The sequence below is a fragment of the Marmota marmota genome, unplaced genomic scaffold (genome assembly GCF_001458135.2).
Source record: "Marmota marmota marmota unplaced genomic scaffold, marMar, whole genome shotgun sequence".
Lineage (NCBI taxonomy): Eukaryota > Metazoa > Chordata > Mammalia > Rodentia > Sciuridae > Marmota > Marmota marmota.
This window is the reverse complement of record NW_026000338.1, coordinates 1,503,694-1,515,001: the sequence shown is the minus strand read 5'-3', so window position 1 is coordinate 1,515,001 and position 11,308 is coordinate 1,503,694. Positions and strand designations below refer to the sequence as shown.

Here is an 11,308-nt window from a genome sequence, read left to right as displayed (position 1 = left end):
AACCACATTTTTAGTATACTGATAAATTTCAATTATTTCCATTCATTTAGAACTTGTAACTCTGAATTTATAGGTGATACATGCTTTATACTCCTCTACTTTTAACATATACATACACATATACATACATACATATTATTTTAATACAGAAGTAAATAAACATGATGAAGGGGTAGAAAGAAACGGAATTTCTGTCTGGGGAAGAGGTATAAACTTCTATACACTCATGGGCTTCTTAGATTAATATCTCCTACATATCATATGAAATCAAAATTTATTATCAAAAAACAGAAAGCTGGAATCATTCAAAATAAATAAAATATAAACATTACCCAAAGATTACCTCTGGCAAAAATGCTCAATGGACAGATTATTTTACAGGTGAATATTCTCAACAGTATAGTATATTTTTAACAGCTAAGGAACAGCTAATTCTAAGATTACAATTATTTCCTCCAAACATAGAAAAGATGGAAATCCTCTCAATTCATTTTATTAAGGAACCATAATATTGATACCAAAACGACAGAAAAAAAACTGATAATATAGGAGTGATGACAGCAAAATGACAGACTAGGAAGGTAAGGGCCTCAATTCTCTACAGAAATATTAAAAATCAACAACTGAAGACTTGATAAAATAACTTTATAGAATATCTGTAAAACAGTTAAAGGTCTACATAACCAATATAATGCCCCCCAAAATCAATTTAAAACTACATTCAAAGCAGTAGAAAATTTTATGGCCTTTTACTCACCATTGCCCCATCTCCTCCTTGATATGACATGGTACACTCTGGAGGAAACATTGGCCCATCTCCTAATTCCCTTCTTAAAACCAGAGGGAACAGAGCAGACCTTATTTATAATATTCTAATCTGTGTGGAGACTACTTGGAGGACTGCTCTCTGTTTCACCTAAGAACCCAGATGAAGAAAATCAGCATAATTCCAATCTCAGGCTGAAAAAAGCCATGAAATGTGCTGGACACTACTTGTGAAAGCTGCAGGGGACTAAAGACACACATATGCCCAGGGCAAGAGATTACAGGAAGAATAGTACAATAGAACATCTATGGCCCTCATGAGAAACTGAGGTGAGAGTCTTGGAAATTAAGATATTTTAAAGCAGTTTTGCATATGGGGGAATTGAAAAATACACATGCATAGTACCACATAAGATGCATACTAAGAAAATAATTTAGAAGACTTTAAGCCTTCATCTTGGGCTGATCCCAAGTCTTGGAAAACATACTGCTAATTGGCATGGGAGGGTCTTCCCAGGCACAGAGACAGTCTGCAAAAGCTGAAAGTGGTGACCATTCTTTTCAAATATACAATTTTCAATAATACAAGACATAGAAACAGGAAACGTGCCCACTTCAAATGAAAATCAAGGAGGCTGGGGATATAACTCAGTTAGTAGAGTGCTTGCCTAGCATGCACAGGCCCTGGGTTCAATCCCCAAAACCACAGAACAAAACAAAACAAAAAACAGAAAAAAAATCAAGTGGCAGAAACCATCCCTGAGGAAGACATAGCCTTTCAATGTAGTACAAAGCAAAGACTTTAAAATCACTATCTTAAATATGCTCAATGAACTAAAAAAGAACAAAGACCTAAAGGAAATCAGTAATGATAAAATGAACAAAACAAGATTATCAACAAAGAGAAATCATTTTTTAAAAGGAACCACACAGAAATTCTGGTACTAAAAAATTAATAACTGGATTAAAAAATTCAGCCTGGCATGGTGGCACATGACTGTAATCTGAGAGACTTGGGTGGCAATTCCAATCTTTGGCCCTTAACCAAAAGACTTGAAAAGATATGTCCACACAAATGCTTGTACAAATGTTTACAAGTGCATTATTCATAATAGCCAAAAAAGTTGGAAATAACCCAAATATCCATTTGATGAATGCTAAATGAGTCATGTCCATACCATGTAATTCTATTTATTCTATTTATTTCCTTCAAGAATGAAGGAAAATACTAGCTCTCCAGCCATTTTGACAGCTGCTTTTAGTTGGGGGCCATCCTGCATCTAAGGCAGGAAGATGGTGGCCTCAAAAAAGATGAAAAAGTCTTTGGAGTTGATCAACTCTAGGCTCTAGCTTGTTATGAAAAGTGGAAAGTATGTACTGGGGTACAAGCAGACTCTGAAGATGATCAGACAGGTGCAAAGCGAAATTGGTCATCCTTGCCATCAATTGCCCAGATGTGAGGAAATCTGAAATAAAGTTCTATGCCATGTTGGCCAAAACTGGTGTCCATCACTACAGTGGCAATAATATTGAATTGGGCACAGCATGCAGAAAATACTACAGAGTGAGCACATTGATCCAGTTGATTCTGATATCATTAGAAGAATTCCAGAACAGACTGGTGAAAAGTAAAACATGAAAAATTTTTCTTTAATAAAACTTGGCAGAACTTATTTAAAAAAAGAATGAAGGAAAATAATTAAACAAATAGAAATGAGCAGGGATGGACTTTTAAAACATTACATACTATGTGAAAGAAGCCAGTCACAAAAGACTAAAAATATTATCATTTAATTTATGCAAAATGTCTAGAATAAGCAAATTCAGAGAGAGAGAATGTAGATTAGGATTTGCCTACAGCTGGGTGGAGTGAATAAAATAGTGAGTCACTGCTAAAAGAAATGTGGTTTCCTGTTGGGGTGATAAAAATTCTATAATTGATAGCTATATGATTGCACAACTCCATGAATATACTCAAAATCATTTAGTTGTACATTTCAAGTGGGCGGATGGTATGATATATGAATTGTATCTCTCCTCACCATCCTGTGAAAGAACTCAGACTTGCTATACACAGAAGAGAGAAATCAAAACTATATCCTATATTTATATTCCAGTAAACCCTACCTACAGAAAGTCATATTTCCATGGTTTCCTGGTTTTTGTATAATCATCTCCCAATTATTTACCCTAAATTTCTTCACCTAATTAAGGCTCTTCATTTTGTCAACATGTAAGTTTTGGCAAGGTTCAAGGGATATAGGAGGCCAAGGTCTTCATTTATAGGATCTTAGAATCTTAGACTAGTTTGGTCACTATACAAATAGGGAAATAGAGTCCTACACTGAGGAAGACACCAGCCCCAGACCACAAAATATGTTAGAGCTGTGAGTGGTTCCTAGGACACCATGACCGCTATGTAAGTATCTGTCTACATGAAGTGCTAGGCAGCAGTAAGAGACTGACAAGGCTTTAGGTACTGTGAATACAGTTTGGGAAAAAAATCATTGAGAAAGTATGCTCACATCTGGGTATTAGGGGATACAGTAGGAGAGAGGAATGCCCTATATACTTTCTTAAAAGACACTGGTGCCCCCTCTGGCCTAATGTTTGAGGGCACATGATATGGTATTAACACCCAGGCTCATGACTCTCATGGAATCAAGGTGGAGGACGGTTTGCAATTTGGATATTCAGCTGCCCACTACTCTCCAACTAAGATCTGTCTTATTTTCTTTCCTGTCAGTCTCTTTCCTCCATTCAGTATGCTGGGCTGTATAATCAACTTAGGTGTCTAATTACACAGCTATAACTTAATTGGCCCTTGCTGTTGGTTGCTATGGTGATGCAGCCAGGAGCTCTGTTCACTAAGATTAAAAGGAAACCTGAGGTGGGAGGGGACAACATGGGGACAGGGGTGAGGCTGAAATGAAAATACTTTAATAATTCCTCTTGGTGATTAAAATTCCATTTTAAACTCACATTACCTACTCTATCTCTATGAAATTAGAGTCTTAATCAGGATAAAAGACAACTCCAGGGTAAAGATAAGGCTTCACATACTTAGAATCCATGGTGGTCTCAGAGAAAGGCTTTGAAAAAAGATACAAAGAAGGATAAAAAACAGGATCCTTGTTTATAAGGGTCTTACTTTCAGTCAAGGTCAATCCAGACCTCAATAGCGCCTTCCAATGTATTTTTGAGGCCCTTTTGCATATTTTTGATAACTTCATTTGTAGACTAATTTTAGATCTATGGAAAAAAAAATCTCAGATAATAGGCCCCATATAGCCCACATCACTTTTTTGTTATAAATATCTTCTATTAGTATACTTTTTACAATGAATGAGGAAATATTGATATATTATTATCAATTAAAGCTCATATTTTGAGTTTTTTTTTGTATTTGATGTATTTCATTTTTAATTGATAAAATGCTTTGGCATATGATGGAATGGCTAAATCAAGCTATTTAACATAAGTATTACATTACATATTACTTTTTCTATGGTGAGAATACTTTAAATCTACTCTCAGCAATATTTATGTATATAATATATTATTAGTGATAGTCACCATGACATACAATAGACCCCTTGAAATTATTCCTGTCTTACTGAAATTTTATATCCTTTGACTAACTATGGAATCAATATAAGTGTTCACTGATGAATGAATGGATAAAGGAAATGTGGTATATATGCACAATGGAATACTATTCAACCTTAACAAAGAAGAAAATACTGTCATTTGTGATAACATGAAGTAACCTTTTTTCTGTTCCATGATCTCATCTAGGATGCCCATTATATCATATGCCTTTAAGCTCCTTCGGCTGTGAAAGTTTGCAGACTTTCCTTGTCTTTGATGATTTTAGCAGTTTTGAAGATTCCTGGACAAATGTTTTGCAGACTGTCTCTCATTTGGTATTTTTCTGTTTTTTTCTTGAATATATGAAGACTATGAGATTGGGGATGGAGGACCACAGAGGGAAAGTGCCACTCTCATATAGCATCAAGGATACTTAATATCAATATGATTTATCACTCTTGATGATGACCTTAACAAACTGGCTAGCACAGTGCTTCTTAAATTTCTCCCTCCAAAGTAAATTTCTTCCCTCTTTCTATACTGTACTCTTTGGAAGGAAGTCACAATGTATGGCCCATATTTAAGGACTGGGGAGTTATGCTTTTCTACTTAAGAGGGCCCAGTATCCTTACAATTATTTAGAATTCTTCGGCATGGTAGATTTCTCTCTTCTAATCAATTTATTTTTTCATTCAACAATTCATTTATACCATTATGAATTCATGGGAAATAACCTTTATATTCTTACTCAAATCATTGGAGCTTTGTCAATTTTGAGACCTTTAAGTTGGCTGCTGTGTCCCTTTAACATATCTCATCATTGTAGGATTTTGTTTGGTTTGGGTTAGGTTACTCTTTTTTTTTTTCCCAATACTTCCTTACTTTCTCATATAACAGCATGGTCCACATTCATCTGATATATTTCCTAACTCAGTAGTTGAATTTGCCATTTCTTCAAGGAGCTCTTGTTCCTTTAAGTGAAGTATAGTTTTAGAAACTAAGATCTAATGGCTAGGTGTGCTGATTACAACTGGGATAGCATTGCTTCTAGGTGCTCTCAGTTGCCAAAGCATGGAAGTACATACTTGTATACCAATTCCCCTATATGCAAAAATCTATAAATGTTACTAGATATAACCATATGTATATAAATAAGCACATAAATGGTAGTTTGCTCACAGAGAGAGCTAAATAAAGTGTTAGTTATCATCATCATTATTTTGCGGACCTATGATTTAAGTAGTTTATACACCTTTGCTTCTCTCTCTCTCTCTCTCTCTCTCTCTCCCTCTCTCTCTCTTTCTTATTAGAGACAGGGTCTCACTGAGTTGCTTAGTGCCTCACTTTTGCTGAGGCTGGCTTTGAACTTGCAATCCTCCTGTCTCAGCCTCCTGAGCCTCTGGAATTACAGGCATGTGTCACTGAACTCAGGACTTTTGCTTATTTCTAATGTAAATTGACAACAAAAAATAAAAACAAAATCCCATACAAATGAGGATCTATGAATATTCCAAGAAAAAACAAATTGTGAATCTATCAGTTCTACAAGTGCCACCTAATACAATAGTAAGCTCTGAAGTTTCCCAGAGAGAATAAAGATGCCTAAGAGAAGGACAACTATACTTGTTGATAATCCTCATCATGAATAATCAGATTAAAGTAGCTTCTTTACTTCCTGAGTACTTCATGTTTATCAAAAAAACCTTCTACAATAGGTTTCAGTAGAGACCCACCCATGAACAATCACATGAATGGAAATAAAACATCTATTTTTCCAACTATCATCCATCCAGGCACTAGATACCACAGGAATCAAAATGTTGGAATCTGTCTAAAATACAATTATTAAAATTTCATAGGAAACCATTCTGTATTCATCAGTGCCTACATACTAAATTAAATATTTGCTAGTTTTTAACATTATATGGCATACATTAAGTTTTTTCTCAGTTTTCAAGGAAAATATTGAGATTCAGAACTTTTAGTTTTTAAAAGTAATCCTAAATTCTCAAAAGGATATTATTACTGGACCAATAGAAATGAATAGCTTGTAATTCTTCATTTGTGAATAAATTACCTTTATCAGGATTTTGTCAGTTTGTTCTGCCACTAGCCACAGGTGAATGTACCATTTGTATTATATCTTCTCTTTTTTTAGTTAGGAGACCATAGCATCTCATTGTTTTTTAATTGTCCACTGGACCACTGTACATGAGAATATACTGAATGCTCTAATTTCTGTATCTGAAAATATGTAAATCTTCTGAAAAAGCCATTTCTCTAAGTAATAGATATATCTAATAAAACAAAGTCAGGGTCTAAAGGCAAGGATTAGGTAAAAATTCCTTCAAAATGATAACAAAAGTCTAAATACCATCAAATACTTAAAAGATAGAAATTAGAAATCCCCACAGCAACAATACTTATTAGCCTAGAAAATAATTGTCTGATACAAGGTCTTATTAATGTAATCAAGTGACATATAATTAAATGAGCTTATCCCCATAAAAAAGTTGTAAGAGAGAAAGAGAGATGTTAACTATTGATGAAACAATAAAGCACAAATAAACTTGACTTTAAGAGTACGCTATTGGGCTGGGGATTTAGCTCAGTGGTAGAGTGCTTGCTTAGCATGAGTGAGGCACTAGGTTCGATCCTCAGCATCCCATAAAAAATAAAGAAATAAAATAGTGGCATTCTTGTCCATCTACAACTAAAAAAAAATTTAAAAGAGTACACTATTACTTTTCAGGCATTGAGAGAAAAAACAGATGTCAAAGCATAAAAGTAAATGAAGACTTAGTTACTACCCCAGCACAAATAAAATCAGATGCTAACCAAATGCTTAAGTGCACTTTGTGAAGATGATAGGATAGCATGTGTTTTTAAAACTACCCTAGGGGATAGGGGTCTGTTCCAGTGATAAAGTGCTTGTCCAGCATGTATGAGGCCCTGGGTTCCATCCCCAGTACCACCAAACAAACAAAACCTGCACTTTGAAAAAACATGTCAAATATAATAAATTAACTTCAAAAACAATCCAAGGACCTAGTAAGATTAAATGGCAATAATCACTAGGACTTTTCATAAATATTCTGGTCCTCTTTCTCATTCTGGGCACATAGTGGGATTGTATACTAGAATTCTACCCCGATCCCTTGAAATTATGTGTGGTCATGCAACTTGCTTTGGCCAAAGCAATCTGAGCAGTAATAGCCTCTATCAAATACTGGCAGAAGTTCTTAGAGTAAGTGTGTACCTCATCACATTCTCTTTGTCTTTCTTCCCTTACAACAGTCAAGGCTCCAGAATATGGTTTCCCCATCAGTCTGGATTCTGAAGTGAAGAAGACACAGATCAGACCCTCCACACAAACCTCAATGGACATTAAGGACATAATGATAAATATAATCAATTTTATCTTTAACCTCCTAGAATTTGGGGATTGGTTTTTACTATAGCAAAACAGTCTACACATAGAAAACACCAGAAAGAAGAGCAGGTGTTTTCTTTTTAGTGTTGAACCTAGGGTTGCTTTACCACTGAGCTACATTCCCAGATCTTTCTTATATTTTATTTTTAGAAAGGGTCTCACCTAGTTGCTGAGGGTCTTGCTAAGTTGCTGAGGCTGACCTCAAACTTGCAATCCTCATGTCTCAGCTTCCCAAGTCACTAGAATTCCAAGTATGTGCCCCCGCAAAAGCATTTAAGATGATAGCAGAGATAAGGTATAAGGATGTACTACTTGAAAAACTATACTCAGATAGAAATGGATTTATGCAACAAAAATAATAGTAGAGAATGACAGGAATTCTGGCAACAGTGTCAGAGCCTTTAAATGGTAAATATGTAATAGCAAAAATTAAAAACAGTAGAAATATTTAAATTGAGGAAATTTCCAAGAAAGTAGAGCAAAATGGCAAAGAGATAATTAGAGAGAAAATGAAATTAGATCCAAGAAAACCAGTATGTGAAAAATGTGGATTGCAGAAAGAAAAAGAAAAATAATCAAAGAAACAACTCAAAATTTCCCAGAAATAAAAGGCATTAGTTTCCAGATTAAAAGGTTCTATTGAATGGCCAAAACAATGAATGAATGAATGAAACTCAAGTTTTTTGTGTGCCAAATCTATGGATTGAACCCAAGGGCATTTTGCCACTGAACATATTATATCCCCAGCCTTTTTTTAAAAAAATTATTTTTTAAATTTTGAGACAAGGTCTCTCTAAGTTGCTGATGCAGGTCTTGAACTTGCAATACTCCTGCCTCAGCCTTCTGAGTTGCTGGGATTATTGTCATGCACATTATGCCTGGCTGGACCCACTTTTGAAAGGAGAGAGAAAGAGTAAGAGTCACAAGAAATGAATTTTTATGTTTTTATTAGTGCATTATAGTTATACATAATATTGGAGTTTATTTTATTGGGGTTCATTTTGACATAAACATACATGCATGGGATATAATTTATTCCATGTCAGTCCCTAGTCCTTCCTCTATCCCCTCCTCCCTCCCCCATTCCTCTATCTATACTCTACTACTCTTACTTCTATTTATTATTACTTTTTAAAAAAATTATTGCTTTATACATAAACATAAAAATGAAATTCACTGTGGCATATTCATATATGTACATAGCATAATTTGATTCCATCGTTCCTCCAGTTTCCTGTCCCTCCTTCCTCCCCCTTTATGCCCTTCCTCTACTCTACTTGTTCCCCTTTTAAATTTGTTGACTATGGAGGTAGTGATCACACCAGCTCACCTTTAATACAACTCTAGGTCCCCTCCAATCTTTGGTGTGCTAGCTTTCTGTTGGGCCAGAGGAGATGGTCTCTAATAATGACTTAGCAGCCCAGTTACTCTGTTAGGGCATGTAGTCTTGTGTAGCTTTGTGCATTCAGCACTGTCAAATCCATTGTGGGCTACCCCATGTATATTTCGGAGTATACAAGGTATGGCAGTCCAAGGTAGAGGTATTATAGTCTGTTTGATGTGGCATTGGATGGTCTGTGGTGGGGGTGGGGTAAGGCTGCTGCCCTCCTTGGAGTGCGCAGGTTACAGGTCAGTGGGCTTGTATCTAAGCTCACTAGTTGGTGGCTAGTGTTTTTGAGTTGCTCCTCTGTAAGTCCCTTTGTGGGATATAGTGTTATTGTATATGCAACAGATTCTCTACTGGCTTCTTGGAATTATCCTCAGGAATTGCCTTCTGTGGGCCTGTACATCTAAATGAGAATTGAATTAACTGGAAATTCTCAGACTAACAGCTGTGGATCATCCTAGAGGTGCTGCGGCACAGAAGCTACTTCCCCAGTTGCTATGGATTTCTCACCGTGGTTTCTTGTTTGTCAGCCCAGGGCCCATGCCTGCATGCTTAGAGAGTGCTGTGATGCATCTGCTAACTGTTTCTATTATGTGCGAGGGCACAGGATGCAGGGTTCATGGCTGTGATGCTGACTGCTATGGAAAGCTGTGCACCTGCTCCCCTCCACAGGGCCTTTTTAAAAGGGGCATAGAATTGGTGGCCATCTGCAAGCGTGGGACCTGTGATTTCAGGATCTCTGTGGGTGTTCTGTTTTGCAGAAGCTTCCAACCTGTCTGATGTAGATCACTGGAGTACTGTCCCCGTGACTGAAATGGAGAATCTGTTGGCCTGCCTGTGTCTGAATTCCTACTGCCCATGGTTGTGAATTGCAGGCACCTGCTCCCCTCTGCTGGGTCTTCTTCAAGGCGGGCGGCACTATGTAAGCATTTGGTAGCTGGCTGAAACTGTGAGAACTGTGGGTGTAGACTCTCTGTGGGTCATCTGTAGACCTTGGCTGGTACAGCTCACTGTGGTTTTACCCATCACTGGGATGGAGACAGGATGTCAATTGGTCTGCCATCACCTGAGCTCCTGCTGAGGCTGTGTGAAGCATCAGATTGGGGATAACATTCCCCAGGAGTGATTAGCTCTCGGGTCAACTAGTTTTGGCAACCTTCAGCTAGCAGCAATCCCTCTACAATTTCCTTCTAGACAGATTACTGAGACAACCTGTTTCAGAGGCATTCCCTTTGGTTTTATTCATTACTATCTGTAGGCGGGTAAAAGCTGTATTGATTTAATTTGGGTCTGTACATTTCTGGGTAGGCTGGCTAGCTATGCACTCTACAAAATGACAGCCCTGCCAGGCGCAGCTTTCAGTCAACAGTTTGGGTTAAACTGCATGATCTCCTTCACTATCTTTGCTGCTCCTGTCCCATTTTGATTTGGTCTGCTCTTCTTTCCAGCTGTTGCTAGGGAAGTGAGCTTATGTGCTTTTCCTCTCCCTCATTCTCTCTTTATTACCCCTCTCCCTAACCCCAAACAGAGGTCAAGGAATTCTGTCCTTATTTTCTGCTACAGTAACCAAACTCCAAGTCCCATCAAGTCTCAAACTGTCCAGTATTGAGTCACCCACCTCTCTCTCTGGTGATCTGTTCTTTCACTGCTTCCTTTCTTGGCTGTGGATGGCTTGAGGGTTGCTGTCTAGATCCACTCTGCTATCTTCATTTCCATGAAATGAATTTTTTTTTCAAACTGTATCCAGCTTTATTAAAGATACTTTTCATAAACAATCATGGTATTTCAGGCAGGACATGGGCAGACAATCGTTAACAGTATACAACAACTTTCAAACTCCCTTCTTGAATGGACTACCAAAATCAGAAAGCCACTATAAAACCCAATGAAGTCTTCATTTGATGCTCTGAATAGGGAAAGTTTAGAGTGAGGGTTGACATTTCACATTTAGCATGTTGTTTAACAACTTTTCACAAGCCGACCCTGACTTTCAGGAAATGAAAGGAAAATGGCAAAAATTATTAATCTGAAGATCCACAATCTAGAAAAGGAACTGCTGCTCTTCTGAGGGACACTATTCTCAATGACGTCACTAGAAAGTCCAGATTGCCCCACACACTGGTAAAACCAAT

General features: G+C 37.0%; 1 long non-coding RNA gene and 1 pseudogene across 1 annotated transcript; one reads left to right on the top strand and one right to left on the bottom strand.

Moving 5' to 3' along the window:
• Window positions 1-2,058: 2,058 nt before the first annotated feature.
• On the top strand, window positions 2,059-2,450 carry LOC107159279 (annotated as a pseudogene).
• Window positions 2,451-9,241: 6,791 nt separating this feature from the next.
• LOC125614509 lies at window positions 9,242-11,302 on the bottom strand. The gene is made up of 2 exons (XR_007345093.1): window positions 10,795-11,302; window positions 9,242-10,259 (listed from the first exon to the last, which is right to left on the bottom strand). It is a non-coding gene; the product is annotated as an uncharacterized LOC125614509 (long non-coding RNA).
• Between the last annotated feature and the right edge of the window lie 6 nt (window positions 11,303-11,308).